At 38.2% G+C, this 27,347-nt stretch overlaps 1 long non-coding RNA gene across 2 annotated transcripts; it reads right to left on the bottom strand.

The window, feature by feature from the left end:
• Positions 1 to 10,798: 10,798 nt before the first annotated feature.
• On the bottom strand, positions 10,799 to 15,800 carry LOC122311790. 2 transcript variants are annotated; one of them, XR_006242863.1, is made up of 9 exons: positions 15,419 to 15,800; positions 14,234 to 14,299; positions 13,429 to 13,545; positions 12,630 to 12,853; positions 12,393 to 12,509; positions 12,196 to 12,255; positions 11,808 to 11,894; positions 11,583 to 11,666; positions 10,799 to 11,496 (listed from the first exon to the last, which is right to left on the bottom strand). It is a non-coding gene; the product is annotated as an uncharacterized LOC122311790 (long non-coding RNA). The 2 variants fall into 2 exon arrangements; XR_006242862.1 differs by having other exon boundaries at positions 10,801 to 11,459.
• Between the last annotated feature and the right edge of the window lie 11,547 nt (positions 15,801 to 27,347).

Raw genomic sequence — 27,347 nt, 5'->3', positions numbered from 1 at the left:
GATTTACTTTCTTCTATTTAACATAATTATTCAACTTTTCAAGAAATCTAATAAATATTAATATTCATTTATTTTAAATTTACAACTTAGTACATATTATAATAAAATATTTCAAAGCCATTACTTAAACTCCATCACTAAAATAGACTTAATTAAAATACTACTAAAATCAACATGCAAAATTAATATTAAACATATATTTAAATACTTTAATATTTTCTGTGAAAAAACTATATGAGCTATTTAATTATCCGAGTAAAATTATGCCTAATTAAGAATATTAATCACAACCCAATTAAAATCAAAATAATACAATAGTTTCTTATAATAATAATAATAATAATAATAAAAAGAGTTCATTTTAAAAACTAATCCCATAACTTAAAATAATATACAGTTTCTTGTAATAACAAAGTCCATCATAAAATACCCACTTTATGTCAGCCCAATTAAAATCACTAGAACAATTTCTGTAAACAAAATGCAACCTGCCCACTAATTTTAAAAGACAGGTCCCAATTAAACACAAGCTTAGCCCATAAAGGGAAAACAACCCACGTAAAAACAGTGTTCAACACACATTCTGCTATAGCTCGAATTTTGCAGGGCATAAAAGTAATTTAAACATAAGTTGCACACATGAGGGTTATAGAATATAGGCTTCTTTTCTCTTAAGGATAACACGCATGAGACAAAAATGTTGGGCGGTAGAGGCTTACTCATGGAAAACCAAAAACAGAGGCTAGGGGTGGGCAGCGGGGGCCCGCCCCCCGCTACCCCGCCCCTTCTGCCCCGCCTCCGCATGGGCGGACGGGGTAGCCCGCACCGCACATGCCAATAGAGCTTAGCAGCATGCGATGGCAACACAATGGACTTTGGGTGGTGCAATGACAATGCCATCGTTATGGGTGGATAGAGTAAGAATACCCATTGCTACGTGCTGGTTGCCGAGAGAGGACCACGGCGGCTCGGCTGGGAGCATCGAACAAAGTAGGTGAGAGGAAAGAGATGCACACGGCAGTGGTCTGGGCATCCCTCAAGACAACATTCGTAGGTGGTGGCTCAAAGTGTTTCCATCATAGCTTTGGGCTGAAAGCACATCCGTGTGACTGAGTTGGTGGTTGCTGTGTGTGGAGCTGGAAAGTGGCTTTGGTGGTGACATTGTGGAGGGACTCACGGTGAGCTTGCATTGCGCATCCTTACTCTGTTTTCACTTATTAAAACAGAGGACATGATGGAGTTGTTTCGGTGTCGTTAGACCCGTGTTGAATGCGGCGACGGTGTTACATGGTTGTGGCAGAGAGACTCATGATATGGAGGTTACTAGGTGTGGAAAGATGGTTCTCGTGGTGACTTCCAGCTATGGAGAAAAGGCTAGAGTGCTCTATCTTGGAATGAGAAAATAGAGTTGTTGCTACGTCCTTGGGTGGTGGTCAAACGTAGCTTCGACTTCATGGCTCCCTAATGTGAACTATTGTGCGTGGGGTCTGTTGATGCAGCAAAAGGAGATGTTGCTTAGGGTGGTTCATGTGGAGGCTTGGCTACGGCGTGAAGCTTCGTCGGTTGGTTATCAGCGGGTTGTCCGTAGTTGCTTGTCATGAAGGAGAGAAGCATTCATGGCTGCCGTCGAGAAAGTGCAATAGAGGTGTTGCTATTTGCGAAGGCTTCATATGGTGATCTCTATGGTTTCAGTTTTGCTTGTGTTTGATGTTGGCTCTACTATGTTTACGGCTAGGCGAGGGTGGAGATGTGTGTTGCGCACAAAACTATCCAAAAACCACACAATATGATATTTTAAGTGGTTCAGCAATTGTCTACATCCACTAGAGCCAAAATTCACTTTGTTTGTATGAGATTACAAATACTCAAAATTTTCTCACATCCTCTGGTTTTGTCCACACCACAATTCACACATTAGAGCTCTCCTTTTATAGGAGAAGCTCTATTCTACTAAATATCTACTAAATATCAACCATATTGATGAGGAATAGTGAGCTACATCAGCTATTTAGGACATTGCAAGGATGGACGACTAAGTGGACTTTTTGGTTTCACACTTTGGTGGTTTTCAACAATCACCCCCTCCACCCAAGTGTGGCATACTAAACTGCTTACAAACTGTTGTAACCTTCAAATGATTGCACCTCCTTTTTTGATATGAAAGACTTCTGCTATCAAATGGGCCATAAGGCGCCAATGCACCCAAAGGTATTTAGCAGCGTGTGATATTGATCAAGTCCAAGCACTGTTGGAACTTGATCCATGTGACAACTTTAATCAACATATCTGCTGGATTGTCTTCAATGTCAATCTTCTGAAGTATGATGTCATTTTCTTCTAATATTTCACGTACAAAGTGAAATTGGACATCTATGTGTTTCGTTTGAGAATGATATAATTGATTCTTGGTCAGATGAATTGCACTTTGATTGTCACAGTAAACAGTAATATTTTGTTGCTTAAAGCCTAAACCTGTTACCAATCCCTGTAACCAAATGGCTTCTTTTACGACTTCTATTACAGCCATGTATTCAGCCTCCATAGATAACAGTGCAATTGTAGACTGCAAATTTGATAGCCAACTAACTGGTGCTCCAGTAATAGTGAACACATATCAAGTTGTCGATCGACATTTGTCAAGATCACCTACATAGTATGAGTTAACATATTCAGTTACTAGACTATCTTCACTCTTCTCAAACTTTAAACCAAAATCTACAGTCCCTGAAATATACTGTAAAATCCATTTAGCTGCATGCCAGTGTGTCTTTCTAAGATTATGCATATAGCGACTAACTAAGTTGACGGCCTGGGATATATCAGGTCGGGTACATACCATGACATACATTAGGCTTCCAACAACACTTGTATATGGAACATTCTTCATGTAGTCATACTTTTCATCATTTTTAGGAGACTGCAATGCACTGAACTTGAAATATAGGGCCATTAGAGTATTCATCGGCTTCGTCTTCGAGTCCATGTTGAAGCGTTGTAATACTTTATTCGAATACTGCTTCTAAGTAAGATGAACTGTACATTTCACCCTATCTTTGTTAATATCCATCCCAATATTTTTCGTACTTCTTCCAAATCTTTCATTTCAAACTCATGACTCAACTAAGTTTTTAAACGATTTATCACCACTTTGGTTTTACATGCAATCTACATATAAAAGCAAATAAACGAAATATCTATTTGCAAGTGTTTAGAAATACACACAGTAATCGTATTCGCAACAAGTGTATTTCAGGTCCATCATAAAGCGATCAAACTGCTTATACCATTGCCGAGGTGACTGCTTCAATCCATTGAAGTAGTAAACTCCACCTTCTGCAAATCACCGGGTGTTTCGCCATCTTGGCTGCCTTCATTGAAATCTTTATGCTTATGTGACTTAAGCATCTCATATTCGTTGAATGTAACATCTCTACTGATGATTACTCTATGTACTATAGTCTATACCATTTTACACCAGTACTAAAACCTAAAAATTTTACTTTCTTGGCTCTAGGATCAAACTTACTTTTTTTAGCATGATAGTAAGCAGGACATCCAAAAATGTTTAAAGAGTCATAATCAGTAGCATGTGTATCTTTCCACAATTCAATGGGTGTCTTCCCGCCATTGACAGTTGTGGGTAGTCGGTTGATAAGGTGGCAGACATATATCACAACTTCAGCCCAAAATTGTTTACTGAATCTAGCATTTAGTAACATACGTTCTGCCATACCATTCTGCTGCAGTGTTCATCGTACCGTGAAGTGTTTACAATTCTCTCCCTTCGACATACTTCCATGAAGGGGTCTAGAGTGTACTCTCATCCATTATCTGATCTGAGCTGCTTGATTTTTCTATCGGTCTGAGTCTCAATCATTTTATTCCAAACAAGGAAGATATTCAGCACTTCATCTTTATGCTTCATCGTGCACACCCACACACGATGAGAATAATCATCTACAAAAGTTACAAACTAATGCTTATCTCCCAAAGATGCAATTTAGGTAGGTTTCCAAACATCGGAGTGTATATAGTCAAGTATCCCGTTTGTATTGTATATAGCGATTCTGAACTTGATCCACATCTGCTTCCCCAATACACGGTGCTCACATAAAGACAATTATTAGTTTTGGCACCTTTGAGCAAGCCTTACCTTGCCAGTGTTTGCAAAACTTTTTCTTTGGCGTGTCCCATACGCATAGGCCAAAGACTGGTGGTGTCAGCATCAGTTTCATCTAACTTCTCACAACCTGTGAAAGGTCTATCATCAACATTATTTCATTACAAGAAGTACAAGTTTCCTCGCCTCAAATCCTTTATAGCCACCTGAACTTTCATTACTACTTTGAGAGTTCTGTCTTCAATAGTGATTCTGAATCCCTTTGAATCTAGAAATCCAAGTGAGATGAGATTCTTTTGCAATTCAAAACGTACTGAACTTTTGTCAAAGTCTTGACAATTCCATCGTGCAGCTTTAACAGAATGCTTCCTACTCCTTTAGTCTTACAAGCACTGTCGTTGTCCAAAAGTACTGTTCCACTATCAATCTTTGTAAAATTAGTAAATTAGTCCCAATTGGGACACATGTAATAGGTTCATTCGAAATCCATAATCCATTCATTGGAATAATAAATGGATGATAAACTTATCAAAACAATGTCTGAATTTTCATCTATGTCTGCGACATTGGTTGTGGTAGGTTGATTCTTCTGTTATCCCTTCAGTTTGAGATAATCCTTCTTCTAGTGTCATTTGTTGTAACAAAAAGAACAATCTTCTTTGGCGAGTTTTCTCCCGACTGAAGAACCACGTGATATGGCCCGAGTTTTCGATTGAAAACCTTTCTGCTTTGCTGGATACTTTGACTGTGTTCTCTCTCTTGCTTTTAATGCTTCACTTGATGTATCTAGATGCACCTGCTTATCTTTTCTGCAGTACTCATTACTAATAAGAGAACTAGATACATCACTAAAACTGATTTTTTGCTTTTCATACAATATTGTAGTAATTAAATGCTTATATGTATTAGGTAAGGAATTTAATAACATTAAAGCCTTATCTTTATCTTGAATCTCGACATCCAAGTTTAATAGATTAGCAAGAATTTGATTGTAACTGTTGAGGTGTTCAGACATAGAAATACCTTCATGAAATTGAAATTTGAAGAGCTTTTTTTTTTTTCAAGTGAAAACAACTCTCAATGCTCTTTTTCATGAACTTATCTTTCAATTTGTGCCAAAATTTATTTGTTTTTGTCTCTCTCATGACAAAATACTTATGATCTTTAGTCAGGCATAAGTAGATTGTACTACAAGCTTGGGTATTAAGTTTTTTCTAATCCAACTCAATCATATCATCTAGTTTTTCCTCTAACGCAATATCAAACCCCTGTTGGATAAAAAAGTCCATCATTTTGCATTGCCACATGCCGTAGTTGCTAGGGGTGCTACCTGCATATGCGGGTGCGGGGGCACCCCTCCCCGCACCCCGCCCCCGCATATGCGGGGGGATGGATATTCCATCCCACACCCTGCCCCCGGGAGGCAGGGGCAGGGCCCCCGCCCCGGTGCCTGGGGGCGGGGCGAACACACCATCCGCCCGCCCCCCCGCCCACTTCAAGAACACTATGTTCCGTTGGGTTTAAAAAAATATTTTGGGTCTAAAAAATATTTTTTAGACCCAAAATATTTTTTTAGACCTAAATTATTATATAATTAAATCGTAAATTAAAATTTATATATATAATAATAATTTAAAAACTATTAACATAAAAATTATGTTATTAATTTTTAAATTTGCTAGACTTGTTCACAAGAGTCACAAGAGAGTGAGACTTGTTCACAAGATTGCAAATGACATGGGCACCCTAGGCCACCTTATATAGAACTCTAATGCCATACAAGAGTCTTACTTGAGTAATGTGGGACTTACTTGACTCTTGTGAACAAGTCTAGCAAATTGTAATATATATTTATATATATACAATTTGTAAAATATAAATATATATTTATAAATATAAATATATATATATTTATAAATATAAACTGAAGTGCGGGGCGGGGGAAAAGCGGAGCGGGGTTGAGCCTTGCCCGCCCCCCGCCCCCGCTTAGGATATTTCATGCGGGGCGGGGGACCCTGGCCTGGCATGTGCTGTGCGGGGTACCCCTTCCGTCCATGCCAAGGCGGGGCGGACGGGGGCGGGGTAGTAGTTGCTAGTTCCATCAAAATTCTCAACTTCAAACTTGGCATTCAAAACTGTGGACCTACACCCAGAGCTGCTAGCATTTTTAGAGCTCCGATCTTCCCAGAACCTTCCATATGAATTTTGAAAAATTAGGAAATAAATTTTAAAATTTTAACCGTACGGATGAGTCTAAAATGATTCAAATAGTTAGAAATCATTATTTGATCATTGAAATCAGACTCCGAATGGGTTGGATCAAGCCCAAACAAGGATATGGAATTTGAACGGTCTAAATCAATAGGTGCAGAAGGTGTCTGGCGTGTGGTATACACATGTTGGCATAGGGAGTCTAGGGTGTGTGAGACGCGTGTAGTACACGCACTACACACACAGAGAGCTCCTAGGGAGCATGGGGGCGTGCTTGTCACGCGTCTTCAACCTCCAGATGCGCGTGGTGGCACGTGGGCGTGTGCATTTTAGTCGTCTTCAACCTCCAGCTGCGACTGAGGCACGTGAGTTCACTCTTCGACTTCTAGGAGCGCGCGTGAACTCTTCCGACATACATTTTCAATTATGTTTGGGCAAAAGATTCATCTTGATACGAGAAATGTCCTGCTGTGATCAAAAGTTGATTTCGATCAACTTGATTTCTGGACACAAGAACCAATGGCTCTAATACTAATGGTTGCGCACAAAAATGTCCAAAAACCACACAAGACGATATTTTAAGTAATTCAGCAATTGCCTACGTCCACTAGAGTCAAAATTCACTTTGTTTGTATGAAATTACAGACACTCAAAATTTGCTCACATCCTCTGTTTTTGCCCACACTACAATTCACACATCAGATAAAAGGAGAAGCTCTACTAAATATCTACTGTATATCAACCAGCATTGATGAGGAATAGTGAGCTGCAACACCTATATAGGACGGTGCAGAGATGGACGGTGCAGAGCTTAAAGTTGGACGGTGCAAAGCAGACTAAGTGGACTTTTTGGTTTCACACTTTGGTGGTTTTCAACAATGGGAGGGAGAGAATATTGTGGGAGCAATGAGAGATTATAATAGTGAGGATTTTAGCATGTGAGTCAACTGATTGCCAAAAACTTTGAGACAAAGAAATCGGCTAAAGGGCCAGGGCCAAAATCTTTCAGACAAGAAATCAACTGAAGGTGGTTGCAAATTAGCTAGGAAACCATTCAGGTAGGAAGACATGCATAATCATGGATTGGATATTGTATTTGGGCTTATACTTAATTTCTTGGAACTCATGCTGATAAAACTAAGTCTATTTGGTCCACAAATGTTAGTTAGACTTTTAGCCTAAGTATTGAGTCCAACAAAAATTATCTAATCTACCATAATAAATTTTGGGCACGTGATTATTCAAAAAGTATGGCCCATCAATATGATTTAAGTCTAAAAAAATTGTCCTTAGAATATTGGACTGGGTCGTTACAAAAAATAATATAATATTTAAAAATATTACATACACATAGTATGTCTAAGAGGAAAAAATGTAGAATATTAAGAGAGGATTAGAGGAGGAATAGAGTAGAGAAAGCGTGGAGGGTAGATGAGAGGTGGAAGAGAGGAGGACAAGATTAAGAGGAGTACACAAAGAGAGGAGGAAAAGTGGAGGGAGGAAGAAAGGAGGACAAGATGAAGACGAAGAGAGGAGGAAGAATGGAAGAGAGAAAGGAAGAGGAAGAGAGGAGGAAATTAGGAAAAGAAGAGGGGAGGAGAAGAGGAAATGGGAGGAGATGAGGAATAAATGAGAAAAAGATGAGAGGAAGAGAGGATGAATAGGAGGATAGGAAAATTTGAGGAAGAGTGGAAAATAGGAAAAAAGGAGGAGAGGAGGAAATGAAGAATAGAAGAGGAGGAAAGAGTGAGGAGGAGATAAGGAATAATGGAGGGAAGGGAGGAGAAGGAGGAAGAGAGGAAAGGAAAAGTGGAATGAGGAAAAGTGAAGGGAGGAAGAGAAATGTTAGAGCGAATGACAGGATGGAATTTGGAGAGGAAGAGAGAAAAGGAAAATTGGATGAGAGAAGGAAGAGTGGAAGAAGAGAGAAGGGGAAGAGTGGTGGAAGAGAGAAGGAGAGGATGAAGATGACAGAAAGAGAGGAGGAAGAGTGAAAGAGAAGAAGAAAAGAGGAGAGAGGAGGAAGAGTGGAGGGGAGGAAGAGCGAAAGAGGAAGAGAGGGGGAAAAGTGGAGAGGAAGAAACGAAGAGGAGAGGAAGAGTGGAAATTGGTACTGTGGAGGGATAAATAAAGGAGAAAATGATGAAGAGGTGGACATGAATAGAGAAGGAGTGGAGGAGATGAGCAAAAGTAGAGAAAGAGAGGAGAGGAAGAGAGGTGGAAGAGAGAAGAAGAGGATGGAGAGGATGATAGGAAGAGTGGAGGAGAGGGGAAGAGGAGGAAAAGAAGAATGAAGGAGGAGGAAGTGAGGATGAATAGCGGAGAGGAAACCAAAAATAATATAATATTTAAAATTATAACATATAAATAATATATTTAGGAGGAATAAATGTTTAATATTAAAAGTGGATAAGAGGAGAGAAGGAAGCGAGGAGGAGATGAGGAAGAGTGGAGGGAGGAAGAGAGGTGGTAGAAAGGAGGAGAGAATGAAGAGACAGAAACAAAATAGGAAGAGTGGAGGGAGGAAAAGAGATGGAAGAGAAGAGTAGAAGATGAAGAAGGCATAGGAAGAGATAAGAAAGAGTGGAGGAGAAGAATAAATAAGGAAGAGTGGAGGAGAGGAAGAAATGAGGAGTGGAGGAGTGGAAAAGGAGGAGTAAGAGAGGATGAGGGAAAAAACTAGTAATAAACAAATATAGAAAATCTTCTGCTATGCTATTACTTTTAAAAGTAATGAATGTTAAAAATAAGTTTCTAATAATATGCATTGCAAAAATTATGTTTCAAAGAACACAAAATAGATCAATAAAAAAATTTGAATGCATTTAACTGGCTCTATAAAATACATAAACATAGCAAATACCTTCCTTCATCAATCTTTATAAAGTTTATTGCTACATTACTAAAGCTGGATCGACTAACATGGAAAACCTGCACTATTAGATAATCTAACATAACCTTTAATTTTGCAACTAATGGAAGAATATGATTAATCTATAAGGAAATGTAACAAACCTAGAGTTAATGAACAACAACATTTGAACTTCCACATTATTAAGACAATATAATGTCAAATAAAATGAAAAGTTCATGAAAACATGCCAATAGGAGATATAAAGCTTCTAACATAATATACCAGGTGATTCCTTAGGCAGAACATCACAGTTAGCTTATCATAATATAGTTGTTGAAAGTTATCAATGTAGCCTATGTAACTGTCCTTCATCATCATAGAATATACGTCATCATTAAAAGATAATAGAAATGAATTTATCATGTCATCTATCATCAAACTATTTACCTTTACCATCTAAATGTAGATTACAATTTTGAATGCAAAACGACAATATAAGTACCTAAATCAACTCTTTTTCAACCCTTCACTTTGCAACTAAATGAAAGGTATTTTATACAAACAAAATGGATTGGTACAAAATGTCATCTATGGACCTAGAGAGCGTCTACCACCTTTGGATCAAAACTAAAGGCTAGCCACTACTAAGTCTATCAAATCAAGATTGTATATGTATAAAGCCTCCTCAACAAATCTCAAAGTTTGGAAATTATAATTTAAAACCTATAAGAATTGCAAAAGAAATACCATAAGTCTAATCACATTAACCAAAAATAATATAATATTTAAAAATATTACATACAAATGGTATGTCTAAGAGGAAAAAATGTGGAATATTAAGAGAGGATTAAAGAATGAAGATGGTAGAAGAAGAGTGGAGGACAGAAGAGAGATGGAAGAGAGAAGGAAGAGCAAAGGAGGGGGAAGAGTGGAGGAAGGAAGAGATGTGGAAAAGATGAGTTTTGGATGGAGAGGAGGGAGAGAGGAGGAATAGTGGAAGAGAGGAGGAAATGAGAAAATGAAGAGTGGAGGAGAGGAGGAAAGAGGATGAGTGGAGGAAGAGAGGACGAAGGGATGAAGAGGAGGATAGGAAAAGTGGAGGAAGAGTGAAGGAGAGGAAGAAAGGAGGAGAAGGGGAATGAAAGAGGAAAGGAGGAAAGGAAAAAGGAGGGGAGAAGAGAAAGAAATGAGGAAAGAAGAGAAAGAAATGAGGAAAGGAAGAGTGGAGGAGAAGATGAAAGAGCAGGAGGAGGAGGAAGCAAGGAGTAGAGGAGGAAGAGTGAATGAAGTGATGAGAAGAAGAGTGGAGGGAGGAAGAGAGATGGAAGAGAGGAGGACAGCATGAAGAGGAGGATAGGAATACAGGAGGAAGAGTGGAGGAGAGAAGAGAGGAGGAGAGGACAAGGAGGAGGAGGAAAAGAGGAAGATGGAAAAAACTAATAATAAAAAATATTGGAAATCTTATGCTATGATATTACTTTTAGTGGTAATTGACTGCTAAAATTTTTTCCTCATAATATGCATTGTAAAAATAATGTTTCAAAGAACACAAAATAGATCAATAGAAAAATACCTGAATACGTTTACCTGTTTCTATAAAATACATAAACTTAGCAAGTACCTTGCTTCATCAATCTTTACAAAGTTCATTGCTACACTGCTAAAACTTGATCAATAGGAATGGAAAACTTGCACTTTTACACAATCCTACATAACCACATATTTTGCAACTAATGGAAGACTATGATTCATCTACAAGGAAATATAACAAATCTAGAGTTAATGAAGGACAACCTTTGAACTTCCACATTATTAAGACAATATATTGTAAAATAAAATGGAAAGTTCATGAAAACATGGCAATAAGAGATTAAAAATAAAAAATAAAAAAAAGAAGCTTCTAACATATCATACATGGCTTGGGAAGAAAATCACAATTAGCTTGTCATAATATAGTTGTTGAAAGCTATCAGTGTAAAGTGTGTAACTACCTTCATTATCGTAGAATCTATATCATCAGATAGAACATGAGAATGAAATTTATTTTGTAATCTGCCATCAAACTATTTACCTTTGCCATCTAAATGATGATTATAATTTTGAATAGAAAACAGCAATATAAATACTTAAATCAACCTTTCTTCATCCCTTCATCTTTGCTTTAAGAGGACATTACTTGCAAAGCTCGCATGTAAAGACCGGCCTTTTCACGAAGTTGGGCAATTCGAGGACAGACATAATGGCTTAACATTCCATTAGATAATATAGCGTCACCTACATTTGGAAAAGTTACCAGATTGATTTCCTGGACCTATATAAAATAAAAGTGGCTGAAAAGAGCAGCAATTATCCAAATGGAAATTAGATAGCATTAACAAAGAAAGTGTGAATCAAAACCTTTGTTTGAAGGAAAGTATGCTCAGGAAGACTTGGCTTCAAAACATCTAATAGAAAAGCTATTGCCTCACGGATCAGGTTCCTCTGTTAAAGCCACAAAGAATTGAAAGCAAAAATGAAAATTAATTTACCCATATGAAGCCTGTCAATATTAAAAAAAAACGAAAGCAATAACAATGGAAAATCACACGTCCTTATTATTACAAGGCATTACAGCCAACAAACCTGAAGAAAGAGATCCGTTATGGTATTGTAATCAACTGGATAACCTCCCTCCATTTGAGACATCATTAACGCAAAATTAACAGCTCCCTGCATTCCAAAAGTATTAGCTCTATAGTTCCAAAAAGAAAAGGTCCGTGATGGTTAAATATTAAGTTGATTAAATATGGTTCAAGGATTTTGTTTTTAAAGGCAAAATAAGGTTTCAAGATTTTCTCCTTATCCAAAAAATAATTCTTTTATACTACAACACAGTTATTCGGAAAAAGGTAATGGAAAACATATGAAAGGAAAAGTTTTGGCTCCAACGGGATTTCTTATTTTCTCAAGTTTCAACCTTAAAGTACTAAAACAATGAAAGATACAAACACACAAAGATTTAGTCCAATACCTGAGGATCTGAACAAAGGATTGTCTGTAGAAGGAATAGATAAACTGGATTGTACCCAACCTAAAGCAAGAGAGAAACAATGACATGATCAAACCATGAAATAAGTATACTAAAATGAATGATAAATAATATAATAATAACAGTAATGCAATCAATCACAATAGCAACAATGATTAAAAGAAAAAGAATATCTTCACCTGTTTTGAATATATCAAAATTTTATCAAATTCCCTCCATTCAGCAAAAGCAACAACGACTTTTGGAGTTGCTTAGGATTTAATGTATATTTTCAATGCAAGATCATTATCCACAGTCTACAATGGAACAGAATAGTATGAACACAACAAAAATAAATAAATAGCTTCGCATACGGCAGCATTGGGATAAAGTAAACCAATAACTCAATAAATTCGTTTCAGAAAGATCTTTCATACATTTGAATCTTAAATTGTGCATCAAACCTTCACGAGATCCCCTAGTTCCTCACTGCATTCTGCTTATCCTCTGCCAACCAATTCTCCAAAAGATTCTTTTTGTTTTGGTTAACAACAAGGCGTGATAATTCCAACGACTCAAAAGCATTAAGCTTTCCTTTTGTCAAAAGTGTCTCGAAATACGGCAACAGAGGTGGCGTTTGCCTAGGTTGGACAGGAACACTCTGCAACAGAGCAAGATACCAACTTTATATGCCAAGGCTCTTACAAGAAACGTTCCATTCAGGAAGGAAACATGAACACAAAACTCTTGGTAGATACCAAGATTTCACCCGAGCTCAATTCAAATAGTACATTTCATGTAACTACAACTGATTAGGGGCATTTGTTTTTATCTGCTCCTTCACATATTTGCAAACAAGTAACATGCAAAATAGCATGTTTGATCCTACAGTATTCAGCAACTACCAAAAAATGCATAACTAAGCACCCTCAAGAAAGAGGAGAAATCCTCTTTTTTTTTTAACTCGAACAACTTATGCTGCAACATTCAATTCCAGCTAAAGAAAGATCCAAATACACAATGAATGTCAAACTGGACAACAGAGACAGTGAGAAGAGATAAGGCCAATACAACCAGTGCTTACAGAGATCCTGACTGGCCAGAAATCAAATGGAGACAACTTGACATGGATGGAGAATATTAAAGCTATGAAATATTAACAGCCAACGAAATGTTTTTGATTGAAAATTTCTTTTGAAAGGTACTATGTGTGATTAGAGAATCAACATGTAAAACCTGGAATTTGGCAACTGTGTCCAGTGTTCGGAGGATTCCTTGTGGGGACTCGGCAGCAAGTTCTGCAGCTTCTTTGTACTTCGTTTGGGCAAATAGTTCTTGGAAACATTGGACAACCTGATACCCAAAACCAAGCATCCCTGGATTTTCAGTATTATAAGAAGGCACAGAGCAATAAATAATTCGAACTCTAAGTATATATTCATATACAAGCAGTTAAAGAATAAAAACATGTAATTACATATTGCCATTCAATATATGCAACACAAACATCATTTGTTCTATCATTGTGAGACCCCAGGTTCTAAAATGCAACGGAAATAATAATCGTCCATATTTCCACATCCATAGTGAATATGCGGCAGGGATACACTATCTTCCCAAGAACAAGGGTTCGCTAACCTCATCACCACAGCCCAAAACATCATCTTTTTCAGTCTTGGTATGTAATCATACCACCCTTGTTAAACGTAACAAAAAGAGGGGCAACAGTAAACATCATTAATAAATCACATTTATCTATACTCTTATTAAAGGCTAGGCAGCGCTGGTATGCTTAGAAAATCTACGAAAGTACTTAAAACTGTTCAATACTTTGTAGTGGAGGAGTCTTTTTAGGAGAAACGTGTAAAGAGAGTACCTTGATCATTAAAAAAACCAATTATTCAAAGCATTATCAAATCACAAACTGCAACATGGTTGCATTATTGCATTAAATAACTACTAATTGATTTTAATTTTTATCTGCTGAAAATTTTCAAACTAGTAGAATTGGTACTATAAGGTGGAAAAAGAATCGGCTTACAAGCTGCTCAACTCCAGGAAGATTCCCCCTTTTTGCAAGATTGACAGCAAGATCCAAATTGTTCAACTGTAAATGTAAATAGACCGCATTTGTAAACAAAATAATTATTTTTCATAATAAAACCAACAAAAATGCATGCTTGTGAGTATACCTGGCCACTGACATATGGTACAATTGAATACATATTATTTTGTAAACTAATACAAAATGTGAAAGTTGCAAGAAAGTTGTAGAAGTTGAAAATGTGAATACATATTAATGATAACCATAACTTCTGTAAACTAATACTCTACCTCCAGGGCTCCCTATAGATTCTGTAAATTAATAGTCTACTTCTAGGATTCCCACTTGATACCAGAAATGTTTATGAATCTCAAGCTCTTACTTCCTATAGCCATAAATTCGAATACACATCTAAAACGACTACTTGCTCCAAGTCCAACTTATACAAAACTTCTAAACAATAGCTTTGAAACTACAACCATGTGAAACCAGTATTCATTTCTATTCTCCATAATTTTTCTCATCTCTACTTAGATTTCAATATATATATATTTACCATTGATCTTTTAATGTAGGGCGTAGGCGAGGTGTGGAGACCCTGTCCATCAGATTTTATGCAATTTATAACGAGTTGTACAACCAAGATACCTATTTGCAACTTGCATGACAGAAAACCAAATCCATAACTGAATGTACATACATATATAAAGAACAAGAATTGCTCTGGAATAGGAAAAACTGTAGTTATGTATATGGAGTTTAGAATGTAGAAGTTAAAACCTATTTCAACCCATGGATACATTCGGTTATATCAATGTTCCTTTCTAAACAACATAGCTCCTCACCACTCCATGGAAACAACGTATGAAGAACATATCGCAAGTCATTTTACGGAAACCAGAACATTGAATAGACAGAGAAAATGAAGGCATTACTAGACAATTCTACCTATGTCACTAAAAACAAAAGGAAGAGCAAACAACCAAAAGGTAATTAGAAATAAATAGCAAGTTCACCTGTTTGGGCACCATAGTCCAAGATAGCTCATAAGGTGTTATAAGAACGACAGGCAAAAGAGAGAGCAATTAAATTCATAACGAATTTAGATAAGAAGCATAAGTAAATTAACACCCCCGATTTCAGGTCAAATTATGAATCTCTTAGCCGAATCAATGAAAATACCTTCGGCGAAGAATACGAATCAGACTAGTAACAGATTAACTGCAATGCTTACATTTCGGATCATCGGATGCGTCTTGATGGCTGCGAAAACCACCTTTCTCTCCATTGACGCATGAGCCACAATAAACCAACACTATCTCAAATGGCTACCTATTTGTGTCAGGAATCCCGGAATAGTAAATATACAGGCGTGTATATATATATATGCTCGTGCGTGAACGTTGGGGAGGGAAAAGGGGGGACGTCTGTATGTTCTCGTGTTCTTTCATCACTGGAAGATTAGAAACGGCTATTTTTTGGATTTTGTTTAAAATTCAAATGAAAACCATGGTAGGTAGCTTTATTATTCAGCCTCTGAGGCTCCGAGTCTGAAGAGTTAAATGGATGATTCAGGTGAATACGTTCTTTGAATGTTTTCATTGGCGATCAGCCAATTGGAGTATCAGTTTTTGTCTTGAAAATTTCTTTTAACTCTTTTATCTCTTAAAAACAAATATAAAATATCAGCAAAGTAATATTCACAGCCTTTTAAAAAGATTTTAAGGTTAAAGATTATGAAAAATTATACTCCTACAAATTATAATTGATTTTACAATCTTTTAACAACAGGAACGTGAAATCATTTAAATTATTTATCTTTTATTAGATATTTTTCACAAAATATAAATTTATATTTTTCTCTCGATTGTAATTTTTCACTGATGAACTCAAAGCAAACATAAATCTAGTTTCTTTATAATTTATCAAATACGTAGAGAAACCTTCTAATTGATCTATTCCAATATCAACATAGTAAATTCTTTTATTTTTTGAGATAACATTTTTTGAGATAACAAAAAATAATCCATCATATCAAACTAAGATCAATGCCTTAATATGAATTTATAGGTTTATTTTTAATTTTATTTGTTCCCGATTAATCCTGTAGTTTCATTTGCTTTAACATTGATAACACGAATGACAACCGACGTTGATTCTATGTTATTAGACTTTCGGTACTTTTTTCACAATTCTTAAAATTTTTAAAATTTATTTCCAAATTAGATTTGGTGACGGGTTTTTAGGTATGCACAATGTAGATTTGATAGACTTAATAGCTAACATTCAACTTTGAGCTAATGGAGGCAGACACTCTATATGTATATAGATGGCATTTTGTATTCATTAATTTTTTTGTATAAAATACTATTTATAGGTCTTTGCCCTTTGATCAGGAATACTTTTCATTTTGATGCAAAGATGAAGGGATGAAGAAGGGTAAATTTAGGTACTTATATTGTCATTTTATATTCGAAATTATAATCTATATTTAGACGACAAAGGTAAATAGTTTGATGGTAGATTACAGGATAAACTTCATTCTATTATTTTTTTCCTGATGGAGGCTACATTTAGATGTTGATCTGAGTTAAGCTAAGTTGGATTCTTTGTGAATAGTAGTGAATTGAGTAGGTAGAGTGAGTTATGTGGGGCCCATCTAAAATAATTTTAAATGTGTTTGGATGTTAAGATGAATTTAGTACTATTTATGAAAAACTGAAAAAAAATTATGGATTCCACGTATAAAAATGTGTTGATTTGAAAAAAGGTTGTGGGTTATACGTATAATAAGGTTTTGAGTTGAGATGACTTTAGTATTTTAAGAGTTGTGCATTTGGATGTTAGACTCAACTTAAAATTAGACTAAATTGAGTTGATCTTAGCTGAGTCTTGCAACCAAAAGGGATTAGGACAAGATCAACGTGCAAAGCACGTTTGCTTAGTTGGGTGAAATGATTATTTTTAAAAAAATATTATATATTCCATTAAAAAAAAGTTGATCTCAATTAATAATTTATGGCATAGAGGAAAAAAATATGAATTGTAGCAAATATTTGGGTGTAATAATAGTTAAGTAGAGTACAAGGTGGGTTAATCCAATCATAAATGACATGTACGAGTCTTAAATATATAAGTTTTGCGTAAGTATTTTATAAAAAAGTAGACTCCACCAAAAAAAAGTAAGTACAATTCATTTTTTAATGGTGTGATCAATTTTTTTACAAAAGGCTTGTGCATATGAGGTTTGTTTCTATCATTACTTTTCACAGAATAAATTTATAAGATGTGAATTGATGTGTTATAATATAATACGTTAGATTGTAAAATTATTTTTTTTTATAAAATATATCTAACATATCACATAAAACCATAATTAATTGTGAATTTACTTTTGTTAAATTTCTCTAACGTGTAAAAAGATTCTATTTAATATTATTAAATATTAATAGTATTAATAAGTTCTACTATTATTTTTACGATTGGGGTTTTATTATTTTATTTTATTATTACTAAGTTGTTGTGATTTTAAAATGAGTATGTCTTAAATGGGACTTATATAAGGAAATGGTATAACTCGTGTAATATAAGGGGTTAATAATTAATTTATAATGACCTTTAATTTATAACTCATGTACGTATAAGACTTCAGTCTTTTAAATACTCTTAGTTTTGCTATTTTATTTATTTTAAGTATAAAGTCCTTTTAAATCTCAACCAGGTAAGGGAAATATCTTTCCCAATTTAATCCTCATTATCCATTTTAGCTTCTAAGGGAATCTTCCAAAGTACTCTACCCATAACCCGTCGGCTCCTAAGCAACAAAGAGAGAAAGCTCTCTTCTTCTCCAAGCCGTGTGATGCTCACTTCCCTTTACCCATTTCCGGTTTGTTTCCAAGGTTTCACTTGTGTTCCTCCCTCTACACACTTATAGCATTATTTGGTCCTCCATTTTTCATCTTGAGAATGAGCTAAGAACCAAGGTAAAAACCCTAGCTTGACTCCATTGAAAGCTCTATTGATCTACTATCCTCCCTCAACATCACGCTAAAGCTCTGTTGATCTCCCTTTTCATAGTATTTTTTCATATTTGTTGATCTACTTACAAAAAGTTTTATTCTCTCTCTCTCTCTCTCTTGAAAGCTCTTTGATTGACCTCCATGCTTTTTGTTCGAGATCCATGCTTTTTGTCCGAGAACAAACAGCATGAAGATGGCTTCCACTAAGCGTCGATGTGTATGGGTAAATTTTTTTTTTTCATTTTTTCCAAACTTCAGCAGATCTAGACATTCTAGTGTAGATCCAAAAAATTTTATTCTAACTCTGTTGATCCACTTACGCAGATCTATTTTTTTTTGTATATTTTTTATATCTATGATTTTTACGTTTTAGCTATGAAGAACAAAACATTATTTTTTATTCTTCATAAATACCAACAAATGTAGACATTTTAGTCTAGATCCGAGAAATTCAAACGTCTAATTTTTTTTTGTGTATTGACAGATCTATATCCATTCCTTTAGATCTACTAGTTTTCACTTGATTTTTTAGATCTACAATTTTTTACCCATTGTTTTTAAAAAATACAAATACATTATTCAATTTAACCGTGTTTCATTTAAAAATATTTTGGTTTTTCAGTGATTATCTTCTAATCTCATAATTTTGTTGTGATGTTTATTTTTTAGAGCCTATTTGTTGTCCTACTTCTCCACGTTCGTGTTGGTGGAGAATTAAATTAATTCGATTGGCGCATTTTTGTTTTATTGCAATTTTTTACTTGTTGGTTGTAGTAGGCTGACAATGGATTTTAGACTTTGGTCATTCTGTTCGTTTATTTCCTTTTCTTTTAATAAAAGTTTCTTATTTGCTATTTCAAGTTTATTTCTTATTGATAGGTAAGCTGCTATCAATAAGAAACAGAGGTGGTGGATTTCCTTTTCTGTTCATTTGCTTGTGAAGAACTCATATGCAATTTATTACTTGGAATTTTTTTAATACTTTCTTCTTTAGTTACTGTTTTAATAGTCTATTGCATACTTATAGTTGGCTGTCTTTGTAACATTTCTTTCTTTCTGTATAATATTGTGGTTAGATTTAGCTATGAAGACGATGGTTCTAATTTATTGACAAGTTGGAATTTTGTTGGTTTTTTCTTCTTTACATATTCTTTTAGTGAATTATTGCATATATGGTAATAGCTATCAAATGTATTGGTTTCGTTTTGTTGGTTTCCATATCATTGTGTTATTGTCCTTTTATTTTTTCTCTAAGTGGTCCTATTTGGTGGTGTTTTTGAAGTTCATGAAAGTTTGCAATTTGTATATTGATGGATATATAATTTAGCTTATTAATGTTGATGTTAAGGACGTGTCCCACCATCTTGAATGTAACTGTTCACTTACACAAAGAAGATAATGCCGATGTAATACACCTGAAAATACTTTGATGCTTAAGTCAGTAAGTGTTCCACTCAAGTAAGCAAAAATTTAGATCTAGATTATCTTTGGGATTACTTGATATATGTAGAGCTTTCTTGTTGGATTAGATTAGCATTATATGAGATCACCTTCATGCGATGTTTATTTTGTGCAATGTTTAGAACATCTCTAAGTAACTGAAACAATCATGTACATGCATGAAATTCGTTCTCTCCTAAGTAAGGCAGCATGTAGTGTGTAGATCCCCTCCTAGGCCTGGGCTCTCCAGTTTAGGCCAATTATTAGAGAGCTTTCTCCATTGGGCTGGAAGCACCAAATGGGCCCTCCAGCTACCCTGTTAATTCCCTTCGCTCTAAGGCGTGGGGAATTTATATTGTAAAATCTTACATATTTTCCTCTTCTTCTTCTTTTTTTTAAAATTTTTTTTTTTAAAGCACGCAGACCTTGTTATGGGCTTTTACATTTGAGGCCCTTTTAAACACCTCTAAGTCCGTCTAGAAACCATTAATTACCCCGCTATCCCGTCACATTTCCTTTTCGTGCCGCTTCCCATTTTCAAGAATCAAGGGCACTTATGACTTACCGCTAACATGGCAACAATTATGGATTTACGTGCAGCGATTACCATTATGATCCTTTGTTAGGCCATGATGCCTACAGCAGTTGGTGCTTCGCATTTGCCTTTTCAAATACATGTTCCTCAAGCCTTTTTACTCTTCCTTCTTTCATTACACTTTACTATGCCTTTTTCGTTTGTGTTTTCTCTCTGACTCCATTTCTTTTTCCTAGTTTATTCCTTCCTCTCCGTTTACTTGCTACTCTTCACTCTCATTTCCCATGGTTGAACACAATGGCAGTTCTACATAATCGTCACACATCTTAGACATCCCCACTTTCAAGGGATATGGATGGTGCTGAGCCCTCAAGCAGAGGGATTTGGCAACAATTCGGGAAGAATATTGCATCACTGAGACGATAGTGCTGGACTTTCCCCACATGGGTGTTGCGACGACAAGGGTTTTGCAAGCAGGGTCACCCTGACCGTACCTCTATTGGCTCATGGGTTAAGGCTTCCCTTCTTTCGCCCTTTTCATGATATCCTAGACATTCTTAGCTTGGCTCCTGCACAGCTCCATCCCTTCGCATTAAGGGCCTATTTGTGCGCCTGTATAGTATTTCGTATGGTCCGAGAGCCCTTTGGGGATCTTTACCCCGATTTGACTGGTTGAGAATTTCTATCCTACTTGAAGCTGGCTACCAAGGGTAACATCATTAGCTTCCGCAATAAGGATAAAGGGCAAACTTTGGCACAATTTGAAACTAGATATTCCAATGCAAAGAATTGGACGAGTAAATTTTTCTTTATCACTTCCTAGGGTTGGGAGTTTCTTGCCTTTGAAACCCCCTAGCGAGATTTTCCAGTTAGGGCTAATTAGGGCGCACTTCCTGATGAAAAGGGCTTGTGGGCGAGCATGGAATCCTTATCAATTCGAGAAATGGCCCGAATTGAAACTGTTCGTTCCTGGGCTGAGCCTCACCCTGATTATCTTTGGACTGACTTCTTGCTGACCCACACCCACATTGATCGCTTCTTGATGTCCCCCAATTGTTCCCATGTTCAAGGGTATTCATTCTTGATTTCGGCTATAGTTCCCCCCTCTCTGCTAGAGTGCTAGAGAAATCCCCAAAAAATGACACTAAGGAAGGCCAAGCAGTGCAAGAGAAGAGAGAGAAGAAGGGCTAACCGAGAAGAAAGAGGACAAAGAAGGAGAAGAAAAGTAAAAAAGATAAAAAAGAGAAGAAAGAGAAGGAAAAGAAGAAGAAAGAAAAAGAAGAAAGGAAACAAAGAAAAATGGCTCATTTTGAAGACGCCTCTCCCCCCACCTTAAAATAAAAAAGGATCCTGACGCCCTCGGATGGCGACCATGTCCAAACATCCACCATGCCAATCACTGCTCCGCTCTCTGTGCCTGGCACCTCCCCCATGTAGTTGCATTCTCCTGGCCTGGGAGATGCTAGGGGTTTGGCTAGCTTAGCTCTCTTTGATCTAGCCGCCACCTTTCAGCTCAAGACTCCCTAGCAAGCGCACACATTGGCATCCAGTCCCATGTTTAAATTCCCTATGTTCGAGAATTTGGTAAAAGAAGGGGAGCTAGACGCTGAGGTTGACACTGCTCTCAACCTGGACCCTATCGTGGGTAAAGGAGCTCATCCACCTATGATGGAAAGCCTTGTACATTCCCCAGTTGGGAGTGTGCAAGGTGAGCCAATGAATGCCTTCCCAACTAGTGAGGTAGGCATTGCTCCCGCCCACACAAAAGGCTTGGGTGACAAGGATGAAAGGCCAGGCGGCATGACTAGCGACATGCCCCCGCGCCATGAGGAAGTGCGCAAAGAGATGGAAGTCAATGCCCCCTTTTAGAAAGCCCACCACCCACTGTTTCTGGGGGCACTACCCTTGCGCTGAATATCAGCGGGGAGTGTCTCTCCATTCCTTACCTCTTCACCCCCTCTTTTGGTAGAGACATTGAGTCCCTTCTTATTGAGGGCTTGGGTGGCATGATAGGAGAAGACGCCCGCCTAATTGAAGCTGACTTGGCCTATACTAGGGCCAACCACCCATCTATGGGCCTCGGATATTCTGCAGAAGGAGTGGCCGACTCAACACCAAGGCATGACAAGATTTCTCTACTAGGGGGTGTCCCTAGCCCTAAGGAGATCTTTGGCGAATTGACCAGTGGCGGTGCCTCCCCCTCTTCTGCGAACGCCCAAGCTGAGGCCACCGCCAAGATGGCCAACCATCTAAAGAACTGGCTTTCTGAGGTATTGTCATCATGGGACTCATCATTTTCCTTTATGTGCTTATTTGCAGTTCTTACTCGAGTGTTTGATCGTTTTTGTAGGGAATCAATGACCTGGAGGCGTGGATCATGGTGGACCGGGCTCACCTGGAAGAGGAAGTTTGGGAGCGGCAAAGGTTGTGTTATGTTGCCAAAGTTGGCTTTGAAAAATGGAGGGTGGATAGGGCGAAGCTGAAGGTGTTGGACAAGAAGAAGAGTGAGTTTGAGATACTGCTGGATCAGTCCAAGGGCTACTCCCACTCCCTACATAGCGACTTGGAGATTCTTGAGAATGAATTCCTTAAGCTTTGTGACGCTGTACACCATGCCCAAGAGGCGAAGCTCAAGGATGACTTAGCCTTAAGGCTTCTTCACTCATAAAGGGACTCCGCTAGGTCCCAACTCTCTGATGCCTAGAAGGGCTTTGAGTCTTAATTGGTCCGCCTTAATGCTGACCTTCTTGCCTGCACTAGGGAGTTAGACTCAGCTCCTGAGGAATTGAGCCATTTGCAGGCTGGAGCAAGAATTGGCGGCTACTGTGGAGAAGACTAGCCTTACCTCCCTTGACCTTTCTGAAGCGTAGGGGGCCTTGGTGAAGCTCAAACAACGCCATCAGTAATATAAGGACAGTCGCAAGGACTCAGATGAGGAACTTAGAAAGTTAAATTCAGCCTTTCTCGCCAAGGATCAACAACTGACTGAGAAGAAGATAGTGCTGGCTGTTGCTCAGGCAGAAATTGCATGCATGTGTGGCTAGTTAGCTTTTGCTCCCGCAACCAGGGATCATGCCTTTGCCTTTGGTTATGGCGCTAGCATCCTAAAGCTCAAGTCTCACCTCATGACTGATCTCACTACTAACCTCACGGCTCTGGACCGGGGCCTATATTTCCCCAGGATTGCCACCCGTCGTCGTGTTGACACCTTTGGGCGAGATGAGATGCCTGCTGCTTTGAAGGCTTCCCTTCGCTGCTGCCGCCCACTGGAAACGATGCCCCCTAACTCCTTAATTCCTCCCTTTTGTACTTCTTGTAATTTTCCTTACAAACTTTTGTAATAATAACTTTGGTTTATTTTAAAGCCTCACTAGCGAATGTTTGGTGGCTTTCTGTTTTACTTGTGTTGCAAATGCTTTTGCCTTTCTATTTTTCTTGCATTGCAAATGTTTTTGGGTGGTGTGGATCATGGTATTCACACCCACTTTTCAAGGCGTCACAAGCTGCTTAGACTTGTCATAGATGTATAAGGGTGGCGGGGTTTAGTGACCTCCGCACCCTCTTTTTTCATGGCACCACAAACTGCTAAGACTTGTCATAGGTGTTTAAGGGTAGCAGGGTCTAATGACCTCCGCACCTTTTTTTTCATGGTACTGCAAGCTGCTAAAGCTTGTCATAGATGTTTAAGGGTGGTGGGGTCTAATGACCTCCGCACTTTTTCTTTTTTTTTTCATGGCACTACAAGCTGCTAAATCTTGTCATAGGTGTTTAAGGGTAGTGGGGTATAATAACCTCCACGCCCATTTTTTCATGGTATCACAAACTGCTAAGGCTTGTCATAGGTGTTTAAGGGTGGCGGGGTCTAATGACCTCTGCGCCCCTTTTGTCATGTGCTCCAGGTTTTGCACAAATGTCCACCCTGGGGTATATTTATTTTTACCAGGAAACAACAAAGTAGACCACGATAGGATTTAAGTAATAATAAATGGATGTAAATGTGATTATGAATACGAAAGTAAATGTCATAATGACAAAAATGTAATAAATGAAATCAATGTAATTCCTAAGAATAGAATTTCTTTAAGTGCTATGCATTCCATGGGTGTGGCAGCTCTTTGCCCTAGCTGTATTTCAATCTGTATGCCCCTGGTATGTTGTTTGCTACCACCATGTAGGGCCCTTCCAATCGGAGCCCCATTTTTGTGTTGTCTTGGGTAGTCACTCCGCTTTTCTTCAATACCAGGTCTCCTACCTTAAAAGTCCCGGGCCTTACTCTTTTGTTGAAGTATTTCTCAACCTTAATCTTTTCGTGCGCCATTCTAGCCTTCGCTATCTCCCTTTTCTCTTCCAGCGAATCGAGATACTCTTCCATCTTTATGTCATTTTGAGGTATTGAGAAGTAGCGCGTTCAGTAACTTGGAGCCCTACTTCAACTGGGGGAATCGTTTTGCACCTGTACGACAGCATGAATGGAGATCCCCCTGTTGAAGTCTTTACTGATGTCCTGTACTCCCAAAGTACCCCTAGCAGCTCGTCTACCCATTCTCCATTTTTCTCTGCTACCCTTTTCTTCATGATTGAGAGCAATGCCTTATTTGTCGCTTCTGCTTGTTTGTTTGCTTGCGAATGACCTAGCAAGGAGTACTTCACCTTAATCTTTCTCTCCGCGCACCATTCCTTGTAATAGTCTAAGTCGAACTGGTGCCCATTGTCTGTAACTATACTTCGTGGGATTTCATATCTAAAAATGACATTCTTCCACAAAAACCTTGTCATGGCCTTGCTTGTCACGGTTGCCAGTGGCTCTGACTTTGCCCACTTCGTGAAGTAATCCACTGTGACAACCATAAATTTCACGCCGCCCTTCCTTGGACAGAAAGATCCAACCAGATCCACACCCCATTGGGCAAAAGGCCATGGTGCCATCATGGATGTCAACTCCTCTGGGGGAACATGAGGTATCGGTGCGTATGTCTGACATTCAACGCATCTTCTAGTGAATTCTCTAGCATCCCTTAATGCGTTAGGCCAATAGTACCCCGCCCTTACAACTTTCCTAGCTAGGGCCTTTCCGCCAAAATGCTTTTTTGCATATTCCTTCATGTATTTTTGCTAAGATGTACTACGCCTCTTGTGGTGAAATACATCATAGTAATGGTGTCGAAAAACCCCTTTTATAAAGGACTCAATTGATAAGTATGAACCTTGCCTCCGTTCTACTTATCCTTCTCACCTATTCCTTTCTTTCAGGCAATTTTTCCTCCTCTAAATACTCAACCACACTTCTTGCCCATTCTAGAATACTGAAGCCTAGAACACCCACTTCTTTCCCAATAGTTGGGACCTCAAAGATTCTCCTTTCAACTTGCCATCGGAGGGGTGCTTCCTTCATTCCTGATGCCGTACGCGCCAACGTGTCTACCACTTCATTGTTCGCCCGAGGTATCTTAGATACATTAAAATAGGAGAAAAGATCATGTGCCTCCCAAACTCGTGCTAAGTATTTCTTCAACTTTTCCCCCTTCGTGGCATATAGGCCCAACACTTAATTGACTACTACCTGTAAATCCAATTTAGCCTCTACCTCGGTTGCTCCTATCGTGATGGCTATAGAGAGCCCTGCCACCAATGCCTTATATTCTGACTCATTATTGGTTACTTTGAATGTTAATGTTGCCAAGTAGTATCATTCCTTACCATCAAGGCTTAGCATATGCACTCCCAGGCCCTCGTCTCCCGACAGGATGAGCCATCTATGAAGAGCTCCCATGGATTTCCTGTTGGAGCTACCCCATTTTCTTGGGGGAAACCCAAGGATTCTGCCACAGTCTACCTCTTTACCACCTTCCTCGGCACGTATTCTATGTCAAACTCACTTACCAACTTTCCTAAACTATCAGGTTTCCTTAGGACCTTTGCTAGCAGGCTCTCCATGAAAACCCTTACTGTGTTGGCTTGAAAGTATGGGCAAAGCTTTTTGGCCGCTGTCACCAAGGCGAAGGCTAACATCTCCACTCGGTACCTTACTTTGGCTCCTCTTAAAGCCCGACTTATATAATACACAGGAAGCTAGACGACTCTCTCCTCCTTTACTAGGACGGCTGACACAGCATGCAGGGAGACTGCTAGATATGCATATAATATGTCGCATTTCTCTGGTTACTTTATGAGTGGCGGGCCAGCCAAGTGTTGCTTTAACTTTTCAAGGGACTCATCACATTCTTCATTCTAGGGGTGCATCTTGCGTAGTACTTGGAAGAAAAAGAGGCATTTGTCCGTTGACCTGGCTATAAATCAACTCAAGGCGGCTACCCTTCCCGCTAGCTGCTGAGTGTTATTCAGATTTCTGGGTGGCTTCATGTTGAGTATGGCCTCTATTTTTTTAGGAGAGGCTTCAATTCCTCTCTCAGACACAAGAAATCCCAAGAATTTTCCTGACTCAATTCCAAAAGTATATTTTGTAGGGTTTAGCCTCATTCTATACTGGCGTAGGATCCCAAACGCCACTCTTAGGTCATCAAGGTGCTTGGAGGCTCCTTGCTCTTTACTAATAGATTGTCTACATATACCTCCATGGATTTTCCAATCTGTTTCTTAAACATGCGATTAACCAACGTTTGGTAAGTTACTCCTGCATTCTTCAATCCAAACAGTATAACCTGGTAGCAATACAACCCGCAATGTGTAATGAACGATATTTTTTCCTCATCCACTGCGTGCATTTGGATTTGGCTGTAGCTTGAATAGGCATCCATAAAACTCAGCATCCAGTGTCCTGCTATTGCTTCCACAATGACATCAATGCATGGTAAAGGAAAACCGTCCTTTGGGCAAGCCTTATTCAAGTCAGTGAAGTCCAAACACATTCTCCATTTTCCATTTGTCTTTTTTAATAAGACGACATTGGATAGCCATTTCGGATAATGGGCTTCCTTGATGAACCCAGTGGCGAGTAGACGCTTTACTTCTTCGTTAATGGCGGTATACTTTTCCATGCTGAATGAGCTTCTTTTCTGGCGCACTGTCTTGTGCACGGGATCCACGCATAAGTGATGCTCAATGATATTGTTATCAATAACGGGCATCTCCTCATGGCTTCACACGAACACATCCATGT

Source organism: Carya illinoinensis, chromosome 5 (assembly GCF_018687715.1).
Source record: "Carya illinoinensis cultivar Pawnee chromosome 5, C.illinoinensisPawnee_v1, whole genome shotgun sequence".
NCBI lineage: Eukaryota > Viridiplantae > Streptophyta > Magnoliopsida > Fagales > Juglandaceae > Carya > Carya illinoinensis.
This window is presented reverse-complemented; position numbering and strand designations above follow the sequence as displayed.